Source organism: Tamandua tetradactyla, chromosome 3 (genome assembly GCF_023851605.1).
Source record: "Tamandua tetradactyla isolate mTamTet1 chromosome 3, mTamTet1.pri, whole genome shotgun sequence".
Lineage (NCBI taxonomy): Eukaryota > Metazoa > Chordata > Mammalia > Pilosa > Myrmecophagidae > Tamandua > Tamandua tetradactyla.
In genome coordinates this window covers 68,209,685-68,223,503 of record NC_135329.1, presented here as the reverse complement: position 1 = coordinate 68,223,503, position 13,819 = coordinate 68,209,685, and the positions used below count along the sequence as shown (strand labels likewise).

The following is a 13,819-nucleotide window of genomic DNA, read 5'->3' as shown; positions in this document are numbered from 1 at the left end:
CCTGGGGAAGGGTTGAGAAAAAATGACTCATAGAACAACAGGGGTTCCTGACAGAAAAGGGAAATTCAGGGCAACTATGGCAGCTTTGAAAGTGATGGGAGATGTCAGAAGGTGTACTACCTGGGAAGGGATCCTCAGAATCTGTCTTCCACATTCCTGGCTGACTCCTGAATGGAATGTATGGAGAGCAGACATGAAGTAGCTCAATCAAAGACAAAAGATCGAACTTTGTTCAATTATTTCCACCACCCTAGAAATAATTTGTAATTTGTGTTCAACCAAATTAATTATCTGATAAAAATAAAATGGGAAGAAACTTGTTAGAATAAAATGACAGAATCCATATCCCTAATTTCCAGGATTCAATAGAAATTTATTTGACATATAAAGAACAAGGAAAAAAAAGATAATCAACTGAGGCCAACTCAGATAACCTAGATATTGCAATTGGCAGACAAGGGTGTTAAATCAGTTATTATAACTATTGTCAATTATGTAAAAGGATATATATGTACTAAATGAGTATCAAGATGGGAAACTGAGGCAGAGATTATTTTATCATACTAAAATAATCATTGGCAAATTCTAGAACTGAGAAAAAACCAATAATTGAAATTATATTCACTGGATAGACTTTATAGAGGATGATAAACCACAGAGGAAAGAGTCAGCAAACTCTGAAATAGGGAAAGAGAAATTAACTGCTCAGAAGAAGACACAGAATACAATACAAAACAGTACAATACAATATAATACAACAGTAAACCTCAGGAATATAGTACATAATACCAGGCAGCATGAGCTAAATGCAATATGAGTCACAGAAAGAGAAGTAAGAGAATGGAGTAGGAAAATTATTAAATGATATGATTGCTGAAAATTCCCCAAATTTCTGAGAGATATTAAGGTATAATTTCAAATTATTCAAAAAGTCACAAACTGGGCAAGCACAAAGCAGGCACAGCTAGGGACATCATAGCAAACAATTGAGACTCAAAGAAAAAATACCTCTAGAAAGCAGCAAGGAAAAAATGATATATTCCATATAAAGGGAAAACAATTATATTAAGGGATAAATTGTATTAAGGTATATATTTGAAAGAAAAGGCTAAAAAAATCCATGAATAAGTATCTAGTTAAAACATTTTTCACGAATGGAAGTAAAATAAATACAGTTTCATAGGAAAGTAAATTAAGGAATTTATATCCAGCAGATATACATTATAAAATAATATATTAAAGAAAATTCCTCAGGATACAGAAAAATCTTCAGGATGAAGGAAAATAATGCCAGATAGAAATGTAGCTGTAAGTTGACCCTGTAGAAATACGGTAAATATAAACTTTTAGTTCTGTTTGCTTTTTCCCTTGGTTATTTCTTTATGATGCATATTATTATGTACAACAAAAATTAAAATGCTCTCCTGTTTATTTTATAAGGCGTGAAGATGCAATCCATATAACATCAATAGCATAAAGCAGGAAAATAAAAACTGAGATTGGCAGGCCAAATTCGGCCTGTGGTCTGGCTTTATACAGCTTACAAGGTAAGAATGCTTTCCATTTTTAAGGGGTCATGAAGAGGAAGAAAGAAAAGGGGGAGGAGGAAGAGGAGGAGAAATACACCATCACATCCTACAAAGTTTGAAATATTTACCATCTGGAACTTTAGAAACAAAGCTTGTGGACCCCCGGCATGGAGAAAGAGGAATCTTGAATCCCTATAGTTGTCACCTTTCTACATTCTACAGAAAGTGATCCAACTTTAGCTCTCAATAGGCTGTGAAAAATGAAGACTGTATGTTGTAATCTATAGAGCAATCCACAAAAAATATAAAGTACCTAAAATGCCAACAGATATATTAAAATGGAATCTAAAACATTAAGGAATAAAAGGGCTTGAAAGGAGCAAAACCAAAACAAAATACATATGGAAAGCAAAATAAAACTTAGGCCAAATAACTACATAAAAAAATAAAAATCACATTGAAAGACTAAAGACACCAAGAAAAAAAAAAAAGGAGAAAATTGTTAGAATGGATAAATAAGCAAAGCCCAACTATATGCTGTTTAAAGGAGTCATCTTTATATTTTAATAATGCATTTGTATTTTAACATGTCTCTACCAGGAAATAATAGAATAGCTAGCAAACAATTTAAAGGTTATAGAAATGTTACAACACACTCTCTTCCATCTTCATGTAATTTATACCCACCATGGCACACAAAATCCAGACATTCTGCTCTCCATATTCCTAAAAAAGGCCTTGTCCTAAGGAGTACAATAACTCAATTAAACACGTCAATATGGATAGGAAAGGAAAAAATGAAACTATTCAGATTGCATGATTGGTGACAAAGAAAAAGTCCAAATATCTACAAAAAACCACTAGAATTAATATTCAGTTTAGCAATTTAACAGATCAATATAAAAAATCAGTTTGATGTCTATATATTCATGCTAAGAAGTTGAAAAATAATAAAACAACCCAATTAAAAAAAATGGGCAAAGACATGAATATATATTTCTCCAAAGAAGCTGTACAAATGGCCAATAAACAAATGAAAAGATGCACAAAAAAACATTAGCCATCAGGGAAATGCAAATTAAAATCATAATGGGATACCATTTCACACCCACGAGTATATCTATTATTGCTAAAGTGTAACATAAGTGTTGATTAAGCGGTACAGAATTTGGAACCTTGTGCATTGATCCTGAAATTTAAAATGAAATTTAAAATGATACAGCCACTGTGGAAAGCAGTTTGGTGGTTCCTTACAAAGTTAGACAAAGAAATGCCAAATGACCTGGCTTTCCCAAAGCTAGATATATATACCCAAGCAATTGGAAACAGGGACTCAAACTAGATATTTGTACACCAATATTCACAGCAGCATTATTCATAAAAATAGAAGCCACCCAAGCATCCATCAACACATGAATGAATAAACAAAATGTGAAATATAGATACAATGGAATATTACTCAGCTATAAAAGGAATGAAGTTCTGATACATGTTGCAACATGGGTGAACTTTGAAAACATAATACTGAGTGAAATAAACCAGAGATAATAGGAAAAATACTGTATGATTCTATTTATATGAAACATCTAGAATAACCAAATTCATAGAGATAGAAATTAAATTAGAGATTACCAGGGACTGGAGAGTGGAGAGAGGAAATGGGTAGTTATTGCTTAAAGGGTGCAGAGTTTCTCTTTGAAGGTAATGTCCTGGTAATGCATGATGGTGATGATAACACAGGATTGTGAATGTAATTAAAGCCACTGAAGTGTACACTTAAAAATGGCTTCATCCCTGAAAGTTAACATAGTTATATACAATAACAATTAAAGTAACAAAAACAGAGATTAAGCCTCAATTAGAAATATAAATGAAGCCAATATGGCTGGACTAAGTAAACTAGAATACAGACCTTCATTTACTATGTGAGACCGAGGGCACAGAGGATTATTATGTCTAGAAACTAAATTTTCTGTAACACAGTCTGAATCAACTTATCTGGATAGAACTCATTTAAACAACCCAAACCCTTAGAGTTCAGAACAGGAAAGAGGACTTGTAAGTCTCTATAGCTTAATGTAATACCCAGATACATCTCAGGCAATGGTCGGCCGATGATTAAAATGCATTGTTAGAGTCCGTTGAGGGTCCAAAGGGAAAATAATGAAACTATCAAACTTTCCCTTCTGGGAAGCCCTGGGGACCCTCTTAACACTTGATTTTGAGGCTTACCCTTAAGAAACTTATCTCTGTAGTAGAGAAGCTAAGACTACCTGTAACAAGGTTTAAGAGTTGCTTCCAGGAAAACTCTTTTGTTGCTCAGATGTGACCTCTCTCTAAGCCCAACTGCTCAAGGAAAACACTTGCCTTACCCCCTACGTGGGACATGTCATTCAGAGGTGACTGTTTCCCTGACAACACTCAGGGATGGGTCTAGTCCTTCACCATGGGATCAACCTGCCTTCCTGATGACAAGGGGGGAAAGAAGTGCACTGAAATAAGGCATCAGTGGTGAAGAGAGATCAGACAGAGGCAATAGGCTACTATGGAGACTACTGTTATGCAAGCTTCAGTTAGATAGTGCTAATTGCTATGGTTCGCTAACCTCCAACCAACGTCACTCCTGTTAACTCTTAAGAACACTGAGGGCTAGAGCTGAGACTCTATAAAGGTTTCACACACTAAGTTTGCTTCCCTGGAACATATAATTTCCAGAGGGTTCCTAGGCCAGATAAATCCTGAAAAGTAGAGGGACCAACCTCTCCAAGCTTATAGATTTATTGCATCTCCCTATCCTTGTGTGGACACCCCTTCTCAACATGAAAAAGTCAGAACAGGCATTGCCTAAAGATGTCTATGGTTAAGAAAAGTATCATAGAAGAAAGAGGAGTTATAACAGAGAAATAGGATTTAACAAACAAGTATGACTTCTGAATCACTATATTGATAGTCCTTCTAGCTGCTGGTGTTTTGGAGCAACTAGAAGGAAAAATCTGAAACAGTGAAATGGTCACCCATAACAAATTCTGAAATCTGTTCTGTAACTACTTGTTGAAGTGAACTTTGAAAATTATTGCTTTTTCTTTCTTTTCATTGTATATAACATTTTGCAATAAAAAACACTTTTATAAATCTGTAGATGTAAAAAAAAGGCATTAGTGGAAACACTGGTAAAAATTTTTATAAGGTCTATAGGTGAGTTTATTAGTATTGTACCATCATGAATTTCCTGGTTTTGATCTTTTTTGATGTTGTGACATAAGACGTTACTTACTACTAGGGGAAGTTGGGTGAAGGGCACATGGGAACATTTCTGTACATCTAAAATTATTTCAAATTAAAATGTTTAAAAATATTTTAAAAATAGCAATGGAAAATTTTGCATTATGTAAACATGATATCACAATAAAAATTAAGTTAAAAATGGAAAATGAAATTAAAACCAAGAAAAATGCTATTTAAACTGCACCTAAAGACATAAAATTCATAGATTATAAATTTAATGAAATAGGTACTCTCCTTTATTCTTCATGATAAATAATCAGCTTCCACCTTCAGTATATCTTCAAATATTGCCATAAATCCTTTGTTTTGCCTTCCTTATAAACTTGCATTGCAACAACTTTTCTAGACTTTCTGATAACCAGGCAAGCCCTTTGCCATTCTCTGAGCAACGCTCCACCTTACCAGGACTCTTCTCTATTTCCTTACTTCATCTTTGTAGACAAATTTCTAATCCTCTGGGAAATTGACATCCTCTCTATGAATTGAAATTCTACTTTTTATCCCCAGAATTTCATGAGAAATGTTTACTGCTGTGCAACATGGCTATCTGCTTTAAAAAAGGATAAGTGGGTGAAGATCACGTTTGTACATACAAACGTATGTACAGCCTGGGGTAAAAAGGATAGGAAGAAAAGCCTAGCAGGAAACTTCTTCGTCCTAAATTGGTGATACATACAATATATCCAAAGAAATACAGCGAAATTGTCAGTGCTGCGTTGCTGTTATTGCCCATCTCAATGACTAGAGCAGGGCTGGGCATGGGAGAAGGGTACCTTTTTTTTGTCAAGTGTAGAGCATTCAATTCAAGAGGCAGTCATAAAAAAAAGAAGCAGTCATAAATAAGCACTTTCCTGTCTTCTGTAATTTAAGTCCTTGTATCTGTCTGTGCTATTTTAATTGGTGATTAATAGACATTCTCTATTTGTAGTCTGTAGCAGTGGCAATTCCTGTATTTAGCTCTTATTTAATTTGGTCTTATTGCATGCTTAACTCTTTTCATGCCTATCTAATTGGATAGCAAAGTCTTTGAGGACAGAGGATAATCAAATTCACATTTATATCTCTGCGATGTCACATATTATAGCAAGTATATCATCAAAAGTCATTTGCTAAATGCATTTTTATTTTCTAAAGGGTTCTCCTGGAAAAGTTATAACAGCATCCTTCCAAACATTTGAGTTTTGTTTTTTCTTGTGAATGAAAAGTCCACAAGTATTTATTTAGTTTCTGTGATATAAAAAATATATTTTCTTTTGAATTTTTACTTTATTTAATGTACCCAATCCTCACAGTTCCATTTAAAATCAGCATGTCAAATGTTTCCTTATCTTCATAAACATTTATTTGACATAGTAATGAAAGAACCATCTTCTATCAGTTCCCCACTTCTCATGTCCATATGGTGCATGTCTTTGTGTTTAATCTACATCGACAAGCATAGTTGCAACATCAATATTAATTGTGAGCATCACATTCATTTCACTGTCATGACATCATCTATGAAATCAATTTATGATCTTTTGCTCAATGTTACATTCTAAGACAAATAAGCACTTTATTTTTCAGCCTTTCAATGAGTATTCATTTTGGAAGAGAAGAACTATCATTATTATTTAGTCTGGAATTCACAAAGCAATGACTCATAGAAACACTTGTTTACACAACATTTCTATTCTACTTTAGATAGTCCCTGACTTTTATTGAGGAGTTGAGATTTTTTGGATATGAATTCACCAGGCTTTCAAGCATATTAATTTTGAGGCTGATAGTTATCTTCAGAAAGCTATGAAAAATGCTTACTGTGCAAGTATAGGGGGCACATTTTTAAACACACTTGGTAAGAATGATGGACGGGCTTCAAATGAAATTATGGCAATATATATATTTGGTGGTTAAGGCATGCAAGTACTATGCTTTTTCTTATTTAATAAAGTACAGCAATGAAATTGAGTATGTACTGACAGGCATATCTCCCAGTAGAGAGGCATGATGGACTGGCTTCACTCTGCACAGCTTCCACACCACACTTTCTCCATTAGATTTCCCCTGTTTCCCATGTTTTCTTTGGAGCTGTCTCACAGGTAGAGCATCTCACAGTTAAAGCTGTCTCACAGGTAGAGATTTCTCACTTTTAGAGCTGTCTCACAGGTAGAGATTTCTCACTTTTAGAGCTGTCTCACAGGTAGAATATCTCACAGGTAGAGCTGTCTTGTGAGAAGCAAAGACAAGGGAAAATGTCACTGGCTTCTTGATCCTGGATGAGCCCCCAGAAATGTTGCATGAAACACGGACAAGGCTGTGAGCCTCCAGGAATGTTACACAGAAACAGAACAAACTGGGGCTGATGCTCTGAAGTTTCAGGAAGTAGGTTTTTATTCATCCATGGTACAGGGCTTAGCCAAATAGCCGCTGAAAGTCTGAGCCGTCAACAAAAGTTTAACATCAGTTTTTATAGACAAGATGGCACGTTAAAGACAAGGTAAGCGATTGGCTGGTTTAGATTGGGAAGGGCGTGAAGCTGGGTTTACAGAAGTGGATGAGCAGTTAGGGGAGGGGTTTCTTTACAGGAAATTGTCTTATTTTGCTTACGTGCAGTTTTACCTGTTCTTGGGGCAAGCATCCTGTTTACGTGTAGTTCTGACTGCTCAGAGGAATTTGGAGAATTTTTAAAGAGGAGGTAGTTTAAATGTGCAAAGAGGGGTGAGGGGCTTGCCTGCTGCAAGGGACCTGCCTGCTACAGTCCCACAGGTAGAGCTGTCTCACAGGTGAAGCATCTCACAGGTAGAGCTGTCTCACAGTTAGAGCATCTCATTGGCAGAGCTGTCTCACAGTTAGAGTATCTCATTGGCAGAGCTGTCTCACAGGTAGAGCATCTCATTGGCAGAGCTGTCTCACAGGTAAAGCATCTCACAGGTAGAGCTGTCTCACAGGTAGAGCATCTCATAGGCAGAGCTGTCTCACAGGTAGAGCATCTCATTGGCAAAGCTGTCTCACAGGTAGAGCATCTCATTGGCAGAGCTGTCTCACAGGTAGAGTATCTCATTGGCAGAGCTGTCTCACAGTTAGAGCATCTCATTGGCAGAGCTGTCTCACAGTTAGAGTATCTCATTGGCAGAGCTGTCTCACAGGTAGAGCATCTCATTGGCAGAGCTGTCTCACAGGTAAAGCATCTCACAGGTAGAGCTGTCTCACAGGTAGAGCATCTCACAGGCAGAGCTGTCTCACAGGTAAAGTATCTCCCAGGTAGAACTGCAGGTAGAATGAGAAGGCTGCTGCTCCGTCCCTGAAGTTCCTTCTCATAGCACAGACCAGGCAAGCTATAAGGATCCAAAGGAGTTTCTTATAAATACTTAATATATAGGAACAGTTTTGGACTCATCTTTCCTCCATAAATGATAGAAAAGAAAAGGAAATAAAAATATGTTTATTTTCCTATCTGTGTATCTCAGATTTAGGAAGCTGATCCACATTTTTCCACCCCACCCTTTCTCTTGCGCCAATACTAAGCAACTACAATAGCCATAGGAATGCTGCGTTAGGTATCTGTTGTGGTATTACAAAATATTCCAAAATAACAATAACACTGATTCCCTCTCACAGTCACTATAGGTCAGGAATTGGGGAGTGACTTGGCTGGGTGGCTCTGGTTTGGGTTTTCTCATGAAGATCAGTTAGCTGTCTAAGGGACTGAGTCATCTGAAGGCTCAGTAGGGGCAGCCAGAAAGTCCATTTCCACAGCGACTTCTTCAAATGCGTGGCAAAGGTGCCCCTGCTGTTGGCAAGGGGTCTCAGATTTTCACCATGTGGCCCTCTTTGGTGTGGTGCTTGATTGCTTTTATGGTATAATAGTGAGCTGTCCTAAAGAGGGCAAAGTGAAAACAAAACACCATGGCATCATAAGGTCACACAACATCACTTCCTCAGCATTCAACTGGTCATACAGGCCAGCCATGACTCAGTACTGGAGGGAAGTATAAGAGACTATGAAAACCGAGAAATCCAGGATCAACAAGAGCCATCTCATGCCCATCTGGTGCCTACATAAGCCTCTTCCAATTTCCTTGCCACTTACACCCCCAGTCAGAGTCCAAAACTAAAGGAATTCCAACTTCAAAATCATTAATTCTTCTGCTGCCTAACCCAACCTGCTCCCTGTCAGTTTTACTTAATCAGCTACTCTTATTAAGAAAGTGATCTTTGATCAACTGACAAAGGTACCTACTCTCTGCCAATCTTTTCAAATTCCTTTCCTGCTCAACTTAAATCATACAGCTCATGTCTGTTCCTCTTGGACATACATAAGATGTCCAAATCCATTATCTGTTATCCTCCCACTTCCAACTGGAAGGACTCTTGAGTAGTGGTGGAAAAAGTCGCATTAACACTATGATTGTCAACTTCAGACAGGACCACAATGTCCCCAGGTAATCATTGTATCTTTCTCCAGGCAACTTATTTTCTAATGAAACATTTTCTCCTCCTCTCCAAATTTCTTTCCTCTTAAATTCTTTCACTACCATTTGACTGTATGCCCTACTTAATTAAGGAAATATAAACTATCACATGGGGAAGCTACCAACTTCTACTCTCCAAGCATACAAATCCAGATGCATCATATGCACTCTCTCATCATCCTGTCTTGGATTCTTATACTTTAGTATGCATCAGAAATTCTTATACTTTATTATAAGTATAGCATAAGTATGCACTCAATAATTCTTATACTTTAGTATGCATCAGAAATTCGTATACTTTAGCATGCATTGGAAACACCCGGATGGCTTGTGAAATCACTACTGGTCTCTACCCCAGCATTTCTGACTTTCTAAATCCCCACCTGATGCCGGTGGTGCTGTTCTGAAGCCCATAGTTTGATCACCAATGCAAGAGAACATCCCTCGACTCCATGCCTCAGACTCCAACCCTTTTCCATTGTCGGGACTTCCAAGATAGCAAATATCCCTAGTCTTTCCAGTCTCTTAAATACACACACACTAAAGTTTGAAGCAAACTTTTATATTAATCAATACTCTGCCTAACTCTCTATTTCACAGATATATTCCCGGAAGGAGTTGTCCTACCTACTGTCCACCTTTACTCCATCTTCCACTCACCCTTCAGTTTCCCTACCTGCTCCACAGAAACACATGTTGATAAATACATCAAATATATACAGTTTATTAAATTCAACGGACATGTTTTTTTCTTCATATTGTTTTTCTGTTTCTTCTTTCTTGAAACACACCTGGCTTCATGCTCTCTGTGGGCTCCCACTTTAACCCCTGTTAAAACTTTCCTGGTTTAATCATCGCCCTTGGGTCTCCTTTTGTGGCCGTCTTCACAGGCTTCTCCTATACCCCTTTGTTAGACTGTAGTCCTTTAAGTTTTTTCCCCAACTTTCAACTCTTCTTACTCTATAATCTCTTCTCAGAATCTCATGTTTCCCCAGGGTTTTAGTTACCATTTTAATGCTGATCATTTTCAAATATAAATCCCCATTAACAGCTCCCATTAGTTTTCCAGACACGTACAACCGTCTGCCTGCTTGAAGTCTCAGTCTGAATATCCATAAGCACCACACCCCAGACCAGCCACCTCTCTGCCTTCTACCTCTACCCTGCCCCCTCGGATCTGAGCATCTGCTCCTCTCTGAGAACGCTTCACCACCAGAGGGCTGGGCAAGTGCCAAACCTGTCATCGTTGACGCCTCACTCTTGGCCCACCCTAGATTCAGGTCACGTGTATTCAGCTTCACCTTATGTTTTAAATTTCTCTCACATCTATGCATGTTTCTAAATCTCAAAAGCATTTCTCTCTCTCTTCCTATGGGGTTTATTTATTATTGATCTGTAGTTTGACTGGGATTTACTTAGGTATGAATTTCTATGTATTCTGTTTAAATTTTATGATAATTCATGTTTCCTATGATTGCATTGTTTTATTAATTATGGAATACAGTCACAATTTGCATATTGCATTCTGTACATTCTTTCTTACCGGATTCTCCTTGAGGATATAGTGGAATTTCCAATGCAGCCATTCATTTCTTTAACTTGTTTTTTCATAATTTCTGTTTGTTTTTGCTCACTCCTACATTATGAATTATTTATTCAGCTCTGTATTTTAGCATACTAATCCTTTTTATAGCAATGTCTAATCTGTTTAATGAATCCATTATCTACATTATCTCAATTATTAAAATTTTAATTTCTATAAGTTTTGTATATTTACCTATTTCCTAAATATGCCTTATTTCTCCTGTGCTAACATCACTCCTTTAAAACTTCCATGATTTTTAAAAATTTATTAGATTAGTCAACATTTTGTATCTGAGGATGTCAATATGTGTATGTTCTTGAGATTTATTTTGCAGTTTTGTTTATTTATTTTTGTTCACTATCTGTGTTAGTGGTCTTTTACATTGATGTCTAGTAATTGCTTTTTCATAAAATTGTTGCCTTAATTTTAATGGAATTTTATTTTTAGATTCCATTTTCAGTGTTTGCCTCTGGATACAAGTTGCATTTGATTTTGCAACCACTACACCGCTACTACTCTAGCCTGGGACTTCTTAAACTTAATTTTTGTGTGTGGAAGTGTCCATTGGTAATGTGAACTCAATGAGAAAACCCAACTTGGGTCCATGGTTAATAATTCTCAGAGGAGGCTTGTTTTTCTCTTAATCTCTCAGTATAACAAGACAGGTTCATGTCTTCTCTGCCTATGTTTACAATGTGGAGAGCCTTTAAAATTATTTTCTTCTACTTTTGACTTTAAATGTCTGATATTTCCCCTGCATGGGCTACTAGTTTTTCCTCCATCTGGCAGTATTGTAGGAGGCCCATGAAAACTGGGGTTCCTTCAGCCATGCCCAGAGAAAAGCATACAAGTCAGCTATTTTCTCGGGATGTGTTCCATACTTGCTTCTGAAAACTACCAGCTCAGACTTACATTGTTGTGTATGTGTGTGTGTGTGGGCACGTGTGTACATGCGCATGTGTGAAAATGTACAGTTTAACTGAGAAAACACTCTTAGTGCTTTGGATTGAGAATCAGATTCATTTATTTAACCCTATTTCTGAAAACCTGGGTTCAATCATTGTAATTCAAATATTTAATTACTCAAGAAGAATAGGAGAAAAAGGGGAAAGAAAATTTAAATATTTACTAAATTCCTCAACTTGGACAGGAATATTGCTAGATCATGCAAATTTTAGTCATAATAAGAAAACATAAACTTATTTACTAAATAAAGAAAATAAAAAAATGCTACATGTACACATTCCAAAATGAAACTAAATAAGATCCTCCTAAGATAAGCAATAAAGCCAAATTTAGAAAAAGTGTTTACTATAAGGACACATAAAAATGCAAAACCTATAGAAAAGTAATAAAAATATGAAAGAAAATTAATATGTGGAGAGATTGAGTCAAAACTCATATTGAGTTGAACATGCAAACACATAAACCAACAAACAATCTTCAAAAGTAATTGTCATATGGAGATTAGGAACAAAGGAATAGAAATAAATATACAAAGGAAATGTAAATTAAAGAAAATAAGTAGAGAATTCAATTTTTTTTAGCAAGGAAAAATATTTTTATTAACTTATAAAATGCAATGCAAAAATTTGATCATGGAGAGAAGCTCCTTTGTATCCAGTAATATGCTATAAGTCCCTTTTGGTCGACAAGGTTTTCTTAATCCCGTGATGCTGAGTCTCAGCTCATTTCAGGATTTCTGTCCCACGTTGCCAGGAAGGTTCACACCCCTGGGAGTCGTGTCCCACATAGACGGGGGAGGGTGGTGAATTTGCTTGTTGTGTTGGCTGGAGAGAGAGGCCACATCTGAGCAACAAAAGAGGTTCTCTTGGAGGTGACCCTTAGGCTTAATTTTATGCAGGCTTGACCTATCCTTTGTGGAGTTAAGTTTCATATGAACAAACCCCAAGATTGGGGGCTCAGCTTATTGCTTTGGTTGTCCCCACTGCTTGTGAGAATATCAAGAATTCAACTTGGGGGAGTTGAATTTTCACCCTTTTTCACTGTTCCCCAAAGGGGACTTTGCAAATACTTTTTTATTCACTGTTCAAATCACTCTGGAATGTATTGGGCATCATTCTGGACAACCAACAAAATCTCATGCCCTACTCAAGGTTCCATGTACTTATGGTGTTCAATTAAGTTGTCTACATAAGTTATATTAGGAAATGCACTAGTCAAAATATAAATTTTGTACCAAATAAACATTTTTTTGCTTTAGTCTCACACATAAGTTAAAGTTTTAAAATATTAATTACCATCTATTTTTAACACCCTGCAGTAATGACGTTCTTTGTTCTTCTTCATGAAAAGACATTTTTAAAATTTGTATATTTAGTCACGATCATTATGCACTCTAGGCATTCCTAGATTATACCATCTCAATCTTTATTGTCTATCTTTCTTTCTGATTTCATTTGTGCCCCCAGCCCTCTTGCCTCTATCATTCTCACATTCAGTTTCATTCAGTGTTTTAACATAATTGTATTACAGTGAGGTAGTATTCTGCTATCTATTTCTGAGTTTTTACAATCAGCCCTATTGCACAATCTGTATCCCTTCAGCTCCAATTACCCAATATCTTGCCCTATTTCTATCTCCTGATGGCCTCTGTTACCAAGGAAAAAGAATTCAATTTTAATGCATAAAATGGCATTGTGTTTCTTTTTAAATAAAATTTTAGCTGTTTTTCTCATAGTTATATTTCCAGTGCCTTAAATGGTCTCTGATACTTATTAAGTGCTCAATAAATACCTGGAAAATAAATGATACACAATGAGTAGTGACTAATGATGTATAGATGCTACAGCTAAATGCTGCAAAATGCAAGTGATTGGTCAGACATCCATTCCAAATGCTGCACAAGGCAGGTGATTGGTCAGATGTCCATTCCAAATGCTGCATAAGGCAGGTGATTGGTCAGATGTCCATTCCAAATGCTGCACAAGGCAGGTGACTGGTCA

At 36.5% G+C, this 13,819-nt stretch overlaps 1 long non-coding RNA gene across 1 annotated transcript in view; it reads left to right on the top strand.

The window, feature by feature from the left end:
• The window catches only part of LOC143676128 (uncharacterized), a 30,752-nt gene that overhangs the window by 4,513 nt on the left and 12,420 nt on the right, over positions 1-13,819 (top strand). Inside the window, exon 3 of the long non-coding RNA XR_013171850.1 lies at positions 1,441-1,547. This is a non-coding gene — a long non-coding RNA (uncharacterized LOC143676128). The remainder of the gene's footprint in view (positions 1-1,440; positions 1,548-13,819) is intronic.